Source organism: Galeopterus variegatus, unplaced genomic scaffold, assembly GCF_000696425.1.
Source record: "Galeopterus variegatus unplaced genomic scaffold, G_variegatus-3.0.2 Scaffold4794, whole genome shotgun sequence".
In the NCBI taxonomy this organism is placed as follows: domain Eukaryota; kingdom Metazoa; phylum Chordata; class Mammalia; order Dermoptera; family Cynocephalidae; genus Galeopterus; species Galeopterus variegatus.
Window position 1 is genome coordinate 164,170 of NW_007730905.1, and position 10,578 is coordinate 174,747.

The window sequence follows — 10,578 nt, forward strand, 5'->3', positions numbered from 1 at the left end:
TATGCTAAATATACTATGCCTGTGCTCTATAAATGGAACAACAAAGCCTTGATGACAGCACGTCTGTTTACAGCATGGTTTACAGAATATTTTAAGCACACTGTTGAAACCTACCACTCAGGAAAAAAGAGATTCAAATTATTACTGCTCATTGACAATGCATCTGTTCCCCCGCGAGCTCTAATGAAGATGTACAAAGAGATTAGTGTTTTCATGCATGTTAATACAACATCCATTCTGTAGCCCATAGATCAAGAAGTAATTTCAACTTTTAAGTCTTATTATCCTTCTGGAAAGGATTCATCACTCTAGATGCCATTAAAAACATTCATGATTCATGGGAGGAAGTCAAAATATCAACATTTATAGGAGTTTAGAAGCTGATCCCAACCCTCATGGATGACTTTGAGGGGTTCCAGACTCCAGTGGTGGAAGTAACTGCAGATGTGGTGGAAATAACAAGAGAACTAGAATTACAAATGAAGCTTAAAACTGTGATTGAATTCCTGCAATCTCATGATAAAAAATTAACAAATGAGGAGTTGCTTCTCGTGGATGAGCAAAAAAAGTGGTTTCTTGAAATGTAATCTACTCCTGGTGAAGATGCTGTGAACATTGTTGAAACAACAACAAAAGATTTAGAACATTGCATAAACTGAGTTGATAAAGCAGGGACTGGGTTTAAGAAGTTCTACTGTGGGTAAAATGCTATCAAACAGCATTGCATGCTACAGATAAATCTTCCGTGAAAGGAAAAGTCAATTCATGTGGCAAACTTCATTGTTGTTTTATTTTAAGAAATTGCCACAGCCACTCCAATCTTTGGCAACCACTACCTGACTAGTCAGCAGCCATAAGCATTGAAGCAAGACCCTCCACCACCAAAAAGATTAGGACTCGCTGAAGGCTTAGATGATTGGTCACATTTTAAGCAATAAATTATTTTTTAATTAAGGCATATACATTTTTTAGATGTAATGCTATTGCACACTTAATAGACTACAGTATAGTGTAAACATAACTTTTACATGCACTGGGGAACCAAAAATTTGTGATCACTTTATCGCAGTATTGTCTTTATTGTGGTGATCTGGAACCAAACCTGCAATATCACCAAGGTATACCTGTACGTGAGATGAGATCCCCAGCTCAAACAGTAAGGCAGGGGAAAAGGGGGGGAAAGTCCTCCTTCCTCTGCTTTTTGTTCTATTCAGGCCCTCAAGGGAGTACGAATGATGCCTAACCACACTGGGGAAGACAATCTACTTTACTGAGTCCATCAATTCAAATGCTGATCTCATCCAAAAATACCCTTACAGATACACCTAGAAATAGTGTTTAATCTAGGCACCGCATGGCCCACTCAAGTTGACACATAAAATTAACCATCACAAGGAGACAGGGATTTATGTCAGTTTTATTCACTGATGTATCCCAAACATCTAGAACAGAGCCTGATGTATGCTGGGTGGTCAGTAATAATTACTGAATGAATGAATGAACGAGTAAAGATAAATGATTCTAATTAACATCAGCACTAAATAATATAAATGGACAGTATGAGCAATCAAAGTTGATAGAAGTAGAATTTCAAAGCCATAAGGTACTTTCAAGCTCACCTAACACAATCCCTTTAAAAAATTTAGAAACAGAATCAAAGAAATAAAAAGATTTATAGTTGATGGTAAAGGAAAGAAAATCTGAGTCTTTTAGTTTAGTAGTTTTATCCAGTTCTTTATTGGTTCTCTTGCCTAGGGAATGCTTTAGCTAGACTTCTTGAGGTTCTGGAGAATAGTCATAATTACATCTAAATGGTGTTTAACTCATTTCTGTGAAGAAATATTAACTATTAACTAAAGAAATGGTATCTTGATAGCTCATACACTAAGTGCAAGGACCCCACATTAGACTGAGATTGGCCGCCTGACCAAATGATAATGATCCCCAAGCCTACGGATTTGAGAGTGTGCACAGTGGGCTCCCAGAATCTATCACCAATTGGCTTAAGCACCCAGCCCTCTTCAGCCTCTTCTGTCTTTATAGATGTCATGTTTCTCGCATGCAGTTAATTTTAACATCAGTCTAAATGCTTCAGATCTAAACAGTTCAGAGGCAGTTCACATGTTACGAAGGATGTCATTAGCCTTTGTGGTATTGAACAAAAACATTACCTAGGAAGAAATGAATATTCGGTAGTGTCTTCTCAGTGGTCAACTTTCCTCTCTCTTTGCTCTCTCTTCCTTCCCTGGGTGTAATCCCTTTCCTAGCCAAAAGTACCCAAGCCTTTTTATAATCAATGTTAATTTCTACTTTTCCCAAATGTTTAACTCCTACTTTTCTCTGAATTCTTTTTTTTTTTTTTTATTGTAGAGGAAGAACACCAAATAAAGAAAAAGAAAGAGAAAAGAAAAAAATCTGGAAAGAAGAAAAATTGCTCAGAGGAGGAGCACAGAATTGAAGCTATTTAGCTTTGATCTCATAGTCACCTATGATCTCATAGCCACAGATATTTCCCACTAAGGAGATGAAGAAATCAGTCCACGGAAGTTACCGTAAACAAGAGGAGGGGATGATCAAGAAATTTAAAAGATATATTTACTGATCAGACATGATAGTAATAACTATTAATGAACTCAGTATTGGGGAAGGGGCTTCACAACATTTTTGTGATTCAGCTTTATTCAAAAATGTTTGTTACACCTATTAGGAGCAATACACTATGCTAGATGCCATGGTCTATACAAAGGAACACGATAAAAGTGGTAAGAATAATAAGATAGTATAAAGAGTGACAAGAGCCCAAACTACATATGTTACAATTTGGTATGATAAAAAGCCAATTAAATTGTGAGCACTTTATTTTACTTGAGATATACATGGTAATTTATAAGCCTTAATTCTCCTAACACATGATGATGAAAAATTACAACGAACTGTATTATTGCTTCTGTATCTGAAGTACACAAGAAAAAGACAAAATACTATATATTTTTACAGCTTTAAAACAAATTTTGAAATGTTTACATTAAATGAAAATATTATTATTTCAGGGGCTTTAAAACACAAATATCTAAGTTCTCTGAAGCAATATGATTTACAGACATGACTTTTTATAACCCTCTAGTCCTGTTTCTATGTAAATCCATAATGTGTAAGCATCTGGGAAAAAGTGTCATTCTGTGTCCATTTTTTTCCCTAAAAGTTAGATTTTCTGATATTATTTTATAGATAAATATTAAACCATCACAATAAATGCTGACATCATTATAGTGACAGGAAGAGATTCATGATACAGCCAAAGATACCAACCCAGCAAATGGTAAGAATCACAGCTATGGTCTCCATTACTGCTAGCTACTGAGTTCCACTAATGTGAGGGACCCAATTCATTTATACCTGTCCCTGCCCTATACTTCTCACTCTCGAGCAAAATTTAATAAAGATAGTTCCCTGCCATACACACATAGGCATACTACTGTCAACGGACTGTTTGGCAAAGTTAACACGTAGTCATGCAGGTCAGAACAACTAAATGTGTAAAAGGGTTCACTAAGAGAGGACAGAGCATGAGTTTTAAAGAGAATCAGATCTGGGTTTGAATCTCTGCTCCAACCTTACTTTATTATATGACCTTGGGCGAATTATTTAATTTCCCTGAGCCTTGGCGTTCTCCCTGCAAAATGAAGATAAAAGACCTTCTTTGCTGGATTAATGAATGGATAAGAGTAAGTGTATGCAAACTATATAATTCAATGCCTAGAGTAGTTGCTAAATATTGATAGCTGTTATTATTAGCAAGCATTTATATTCCCTCAGACTTTCAAGATTATTAGATATGGCTTTTCAGGAAAGCAGAAAAATCTATAACATGGTTCAAAATACTTGGATGCTACCCAGTTCACTCCCTTAGCCCATCTTACATAATACTACATTGACTAGAACTTCAGATCTAAACAGTTCAGAGGCAGTTCACATGTTACGAAGGATGTCATTAGCCTTTGTGGTATTGAACAAAAACATTACCTAGGAAGAAATGAATATTCGGTAGTGTCTTCTCAGTGGTCAACTTTCCTCTCTCTTTGCTCTCTCTTCCTTCCCTGGGTGTAATCCCTTTCCTAGCCAAAAGTACCCAAGCCTTTTTATAATCAATGTTAATTTCTACTTTTCCCAAATGTTTAACTCCTACTTTTCTCTGAATTCTTTTTTTTTTTTTTTTATTGTAGAGGAAGAACACCAAATAAAAAAAAAGAAAGAGAAAAGAAAAAAATCTGGAAAGAAGAAAAATTGCTCAGAGGAGGAGCACAGAATTGAAGCTATTTAGCTTTGATCTCATAGTCACCTATGATCTCATAGCCACAGATATTTCCCACTAAGGAGATGAAGAAATCAGTCCACGGAGTTACCGTAAACAAGAGGAGGGGATGATCAAGAAATTTAAAAGATATATTTACTGATCAGACATGATAGTAATAACTATTAATGAACTCAGTATTGGGGAAGGGGCTTCACAACATTTTTGTGATTCAGCTTTATTCAAAAATGTTTGTTACACCTATTAGGAGCAATACACTATGCTAGATGCCATGGTCTATACAAAAGAACACGATAAAAGTGGTAAGAATAATAAGATAGTATAAAGAGTGACAAGAGCCCAAACTACATATGTTACAATTTGGTATGATAAAAAGTCAATTAAATTGTAAGCACTTTATTTTACTTGAGATATACATGGTAATTTATAAGCCTTAATTCTCCTAACACATAATGATGAAAAATTACAACGAACTGTATTATTGCTTCTGTATCTGAAGTACACAAGAAAAAGACAAAATACTATATATTTTTATAGCTTTAAAACAAATTTTGAAATGTTTACATTAAATGAAAATATTATTATTTCAGGGGCTTTAAAACACAAATATCTAAGTTCTCTGAAGCAATATGATTTACAGACATGACTTTTTATAACCCTCTAGTCCTGTTTCTATGTAAATCCATAATGTGTAAGCATCTGGGAAAAAGTGTCATTCTGTGTCCATTTTTTTCCCTAAAAGTTAGATTTTCTGATATTATCTTATAGATAGATATTAAACCATCACAATAAATGCTGACATCATTATAGTGACAGGAAGAGATTCATGATACAGCCAAAGATACCTACCCAGCAAATGGTAAGAATCACAGCTATGGTCTCCATTACTGCTAGCTACTGAGTTCCACTAATGTGAGGGACCCAATTCATTTATACCTGTCCCTGCCCTATACTTCTCACTCTCGAGCAAAATTTAATAAAGATAGTTCCCTGCCATACACACATAGGCATACTACTGTCAACGGACTGTTTGGCAAAGTTAACACGTAGTCATGCAGGTCAGAACAACTAAATATGTAAAAGGGTTCACTAAGAGAGGACAGAGCATGAGTTTTAAAGAGAATCAGGGGGCCAGCCTGTGGCTCACTCGGGAGTGCGGTGCTGATAACACCAAGGCTCCGGGTTCGGATCCCATATAGGGATGGCCGGTTGGCTCACTGGGTGAGCGTGGTGCTGACAACACCAATTCAAGGGTTAAGATCTCCTTACCGGTCATCTTTTAGAAATAAATAAATAAAGAGAATCAGATCTGGGTTTGAATCTCTGCTCCAACCTTACTTTATTATATGACCTTGGGCGAATTATTTAATTTCCCTGAGCCTTGGCGTTCTCCCTGCAAAATGAAGATAAAAGACCTTCTTTGCTGGATTAATGAATGGATAAGAGTAAGTGTATGCAAACTATATAATTCAATGCCTAGAGTAGTTGCTAAATATTGATAGCTGTTATTATTAGCAAGCATTTATATTCCCTCAGACTTTCAAGATTATTAGATATGGCTTTTCAGGAAAGCAGAAAAATCTATAACATGGTTCAAAATACTTGGATGCTACCCAGTTCACTCCCTTAGCCCATCTTACATAATACTACATTGACTAGAAATGGGAAGCACTTCACAATTAATTAAGAATATTCTCAGACCAAATAGTAGAGAGGATGTGTGAAATAAAATCTCCCTGACATGTTTATGAAATAACTGCCAAAACCCCAGGGTAATATTTTATTACCTGAACCATAACCAATCTACCGAACCAATCCAAGGTGCTTCAAAAGCAGCCATACTACTCATTACTGTATAAGAGAGACATTGTACTAAAAATAAGAATTTTGCCACTTGTGTCTGAATATAAGTGGTAGACAAACCATCTCAGATAAATAATACATTCTTTAACTTTATCTTAAACAAGCACAAAATTATTTTTTCAATATTTTAACAAATCTCACACTTTTTACTTTAAGTGTTCCATCATTTCTGGTTCATAGCCAGAGTAACAGTAAATTAAGTAAGAAACATCTGAGTCTCCCAGACACTGTATTGTCTGGAATTCTCTTAAGAAATCCTATTTTAATACTTCCAGTCCTGGTTTCTTGATGAAGGAGTTTGCATAAGTTTATTGCACCTCTCAGACCTTTTGAAATTTACCCATCACAAATGCTTTCTGTTTCATTGTGTGCAATTAATATAGGTTTAAATATATACTTTTCTTCTGAATTTTATCATAAATATGAAGACATAGACACCTTGTTTTTTCTCATATGAGAATGTTAGAAATAGACTTTTTCTTTGAGACTTTAATCACACTTAACGAACAAATTCTCCTGATTCAATCGCAGCTTTCAAGCAACCATGTACTAAACAAAGAAACCCCGCATTTCTTCACAGCTTTACCGTGTACATCTCGCAGAAAATTAGGTGTTCTTATTCAAGGGGTTTTCCATTTTGTGAAGTGTTTAAGAGGCAGTAAAGGAGTATTAAAAATTGGAGAAATATGATGGATAAGAATTGTATTTCAAATTTCTCCTGAAATAGTCACAGGCTATGCCAGAGTTAATGGATTGCCCTCATGTCCACTCAGAGAATAAGAGCCAAACAAAGAAAAAGGTTTGCTCAGATAAGAGAAGGATTCTATCAAGGAAAATAAGAAGAAAAGATAGGAGAGANGAGAGATTTAAAGAAAGTATAGTGTTCCCAATAAGTAAACATTTTACTTTGCTTTACAATAGTCAGGAAAACGAGCTACTGTTTGTTATTTTTCTATCAGTATTTTAACTGATTAAAGACTAAAGTACTTTATTTCTTTTTTGTCTAATTTGAGAAGAAAGGTCAACGACAGGACGTCCTGGTTACTCTATTCCTAAGAAAACCTTTATATTTCAGGCACTCATGGCAGTGATAAAATACACAGATGTGTCCAAAATGCTACCTCTGCATTTATCCACACAAATAAAATGATCATTGTCTAATTACTTCAATATAGAAGTAAGTTAACAGTAAAACCAACAACCCATTGTTTATGGTACCTGGAAATAGAAAAAGAATAACTAAAGCTCACAAATAATATAAGAGCCTGCATTATTCAATGGTTTCAAGTTTCTCTCAGCTTAATCTATTATTTGAAGAGCTGAACGGAAACTAGACCAACTAGCTTAAGTTTTAACTTTTTCCCCATTCAGCCCTTAGTCCCTCTGGAAAAAATATAGAAGTATGAGGAAAAGACCAGAAGGCTTGCAGGAAATAAAATTATGGAAAGGAAAATGTGGAGAGACCAGTGAGTTGTGTTTCTCCCAATCTCAGAATAGGCTCATCCTGTCCTACCTATCCCCGAGGTGACTCTACAGTGCCCACCTGTCTGCCCAGCCTGGAACCCACAATCAATGTTACTGTGCCTGTGTCATCAATTTTCTGGCTATTGATTTTCTCCCAGAAATCACATGTCCCACCCCATCCCCCAATAAGAAATGTCTTCACTCTCCGTCCATTAGTTTCCCACCCACTTATGGATGGGAAAAAAAGCTTATGAAAACTAGTACTGGGGCTAGGTTTGTTTAAAAATACTGCTGACATTAATTAAGTCATGGGAACATAAAGCCATGGGTGCACAAGGGAATTAGGAAGAGAACATAGGAGGCAGAAGTATGTGCTTCCAACCAGACTTCAAGGGCTGGGGCAAGATGAAATTAAAGGGGCCACAGACTAAAGACACTAAGTAGAGATGAAGGGAGCTTGTTCTACATGTACCACTGCCTACCGTTCCCGGAGGCATGGCTTTCAGGTTCCAAAGGGACCAACTGACATTAATTACAAGACAGTTTTCTAGATCCCACAGCCTTTCTCAACTATGATTTGCAAGAGAATTAACCATACAGAAAAAGATTTGGGTGACTATTTTCTCAGTTCTCCCAAGAGTAGTGCATAGCTAGTACCATTCTAATTGCATAGGAGAGAAATTAATTCATGACATCAATGTTTTAGGGCAGGTGTTGAAAGACTATGGGCGTACAAGCCAAATCTAGCTGCCCACCTGTTTTGGTAAATAAAGTTTTATTGTAACACAGCCATATTTCTTCATTTATTCATTGATTATGGCTGCTTTTAAGCTACATGGCAGAGCTGAGTAGATATAGGTACATCATTGTTTATAAATGTATAAAACCTCTGGAAGACTGAAAAAGAAATTGGTATCTTTACTAGTGTCTAATGAGGAGAACTAAGAATCTGGAGAACAAGTGTGGGGAGGAGATTTCTCAATGTATAGCTTCTTGTATCTTTTGAACTTTGAACAATGTGATTTATAAATGATTCAAAAAATTAATTTATATTAAATTGCATTTCTAAAATTTAAAAAAGTAAAATATGTTCTGTGATTTGCACGGACTACATCTCCCTTAACCAACATTGGAAAAATAACTAAAGAAAAATAGAAAAAACATTGGATTAACTTCCCAAAGTATTTGTTGGTAGTTTTCCCTTCAGGTTTATACCTTCTAATGTAAAATAAATTCAATTTGAGTTATTGACCATAACCTTTCATTTCCTTAGAATGTGCCACTTACTTTCTCTTACAATTCTCTTCAAAGCTTTGGCAGTTCTAACTCTGTTTTCATATAATTTACCTTTTCTTTTATCGACCTACAATTTTCACTTAACATTCAGTAATTCACTAAGTTCTTAGTAGCACATGAAAACAAGGTATACAGCCAAACTTGGCAAGGATTAATGAAGACTTTGAAGTTGGGGAAAATATTATTTCAACATAAGAGTGATTCAAAGTACATGATAAATGTTGAGAGACAGAAGGACAACGTCTTCTTACCCTTAGCACACAGACTGTATCAGTCAGGGTAAGCCATGCTGTGCTGCTGGACAAAAATTCAAAAAGATATGAATAAATACTTCAGCACTTTAAAACATATTATTTTTCATGTAACAGTTGGATAGGATTAACAGTTTGGTTTGTGGATGGATTATTTAGGTCCAAGTGTGAACTCAGAGACAAAGACTCCTTCCTTCTTGTGGATGCCACTTCAACACATGTCATCCATGAGAAGAAAGGAAGGGGATTGTGAGAGATTTTTATGCAACAGATCTGAAAATGCATACATCATTGCCACCAATATTTCATTGGCCATAATTGGTGATATGATATACTACCTAGTTTCAAGGGAGCTGGGACATACATCTTCCAATGTGCTCAAGACAGAATAAAATGGTTTGGTGAACACAACATTGTCTTTGTACCATTGAGGAATCCAGAAAACACAGCTTATAACAAATGTATTTCAGTAATGACTTAACTAAACACTGCCAAATTCAAAATGATTTTCCATAGACTGTTACTATTATCAGAATACCCACATAAACTTGCTAGAATTCCACACACAGAAGTCATTTCAACTTATATCTTTCACTAAGAATTTATTTTTCTAAAGAAACATTCTTCTGAGCTTATTTATGTGGATTCTCAAAACCTCTCAGATTCCTAGGCCTACCCTCTTACATTTATGGCAGTCAAATATGGACTTGAGAAATAGACAAACAAGTATAAACTCTTTTAAAATTTAGTAAAATCTTTATCAATTTAATAAAGTATGGTTATAAAAAAACAGTGCATAATATTCATACATTTATATGCAAACTTTCATATATTATTCTGAATTGTTAATTTTATATATGGGTGCCTTATTTCCTTAATGAAATTGTATGTATCTTGCAGAAAACAATATGTTTTCTTTTAAATTTTTTCCTGCAACAATGCTTTGCATATAATGAGTTCTGTTAGGATTAGCTAATTTATAGAAAAATATTACTTACCTGCCTCAAAGGACTTTCTAGGTCACCCTTCAACATTTATTTTTATCACATAAAATATGAGGGGAATTAAATTGTATTTATTTTATTTGTTTGTTTTTTTTTTTTTTTCCTTTTTGTCTTTTTCCGTGTCCGACAATGGATCGCAACCCTCGGCGTCGCTCCCGCGCCTCGCTCAGCCAGTGAGCGAGAACCAGCCTGTATGTAGGATCCGAACCCTCGGCGGGAGCGCCACCGCACTCCCAAGCGGCGCACTGTAGCAGTGTGCCACCGGGCCGGCCCAAATTATATTTATTTTAGTTGTTCATTTATTTATTGTGTACCTACCATGTGCCGGATATCGTGCAGAGTGATAGCAACACAACTAAGAAAGAGACAGATCTGGTCCCACTCACAT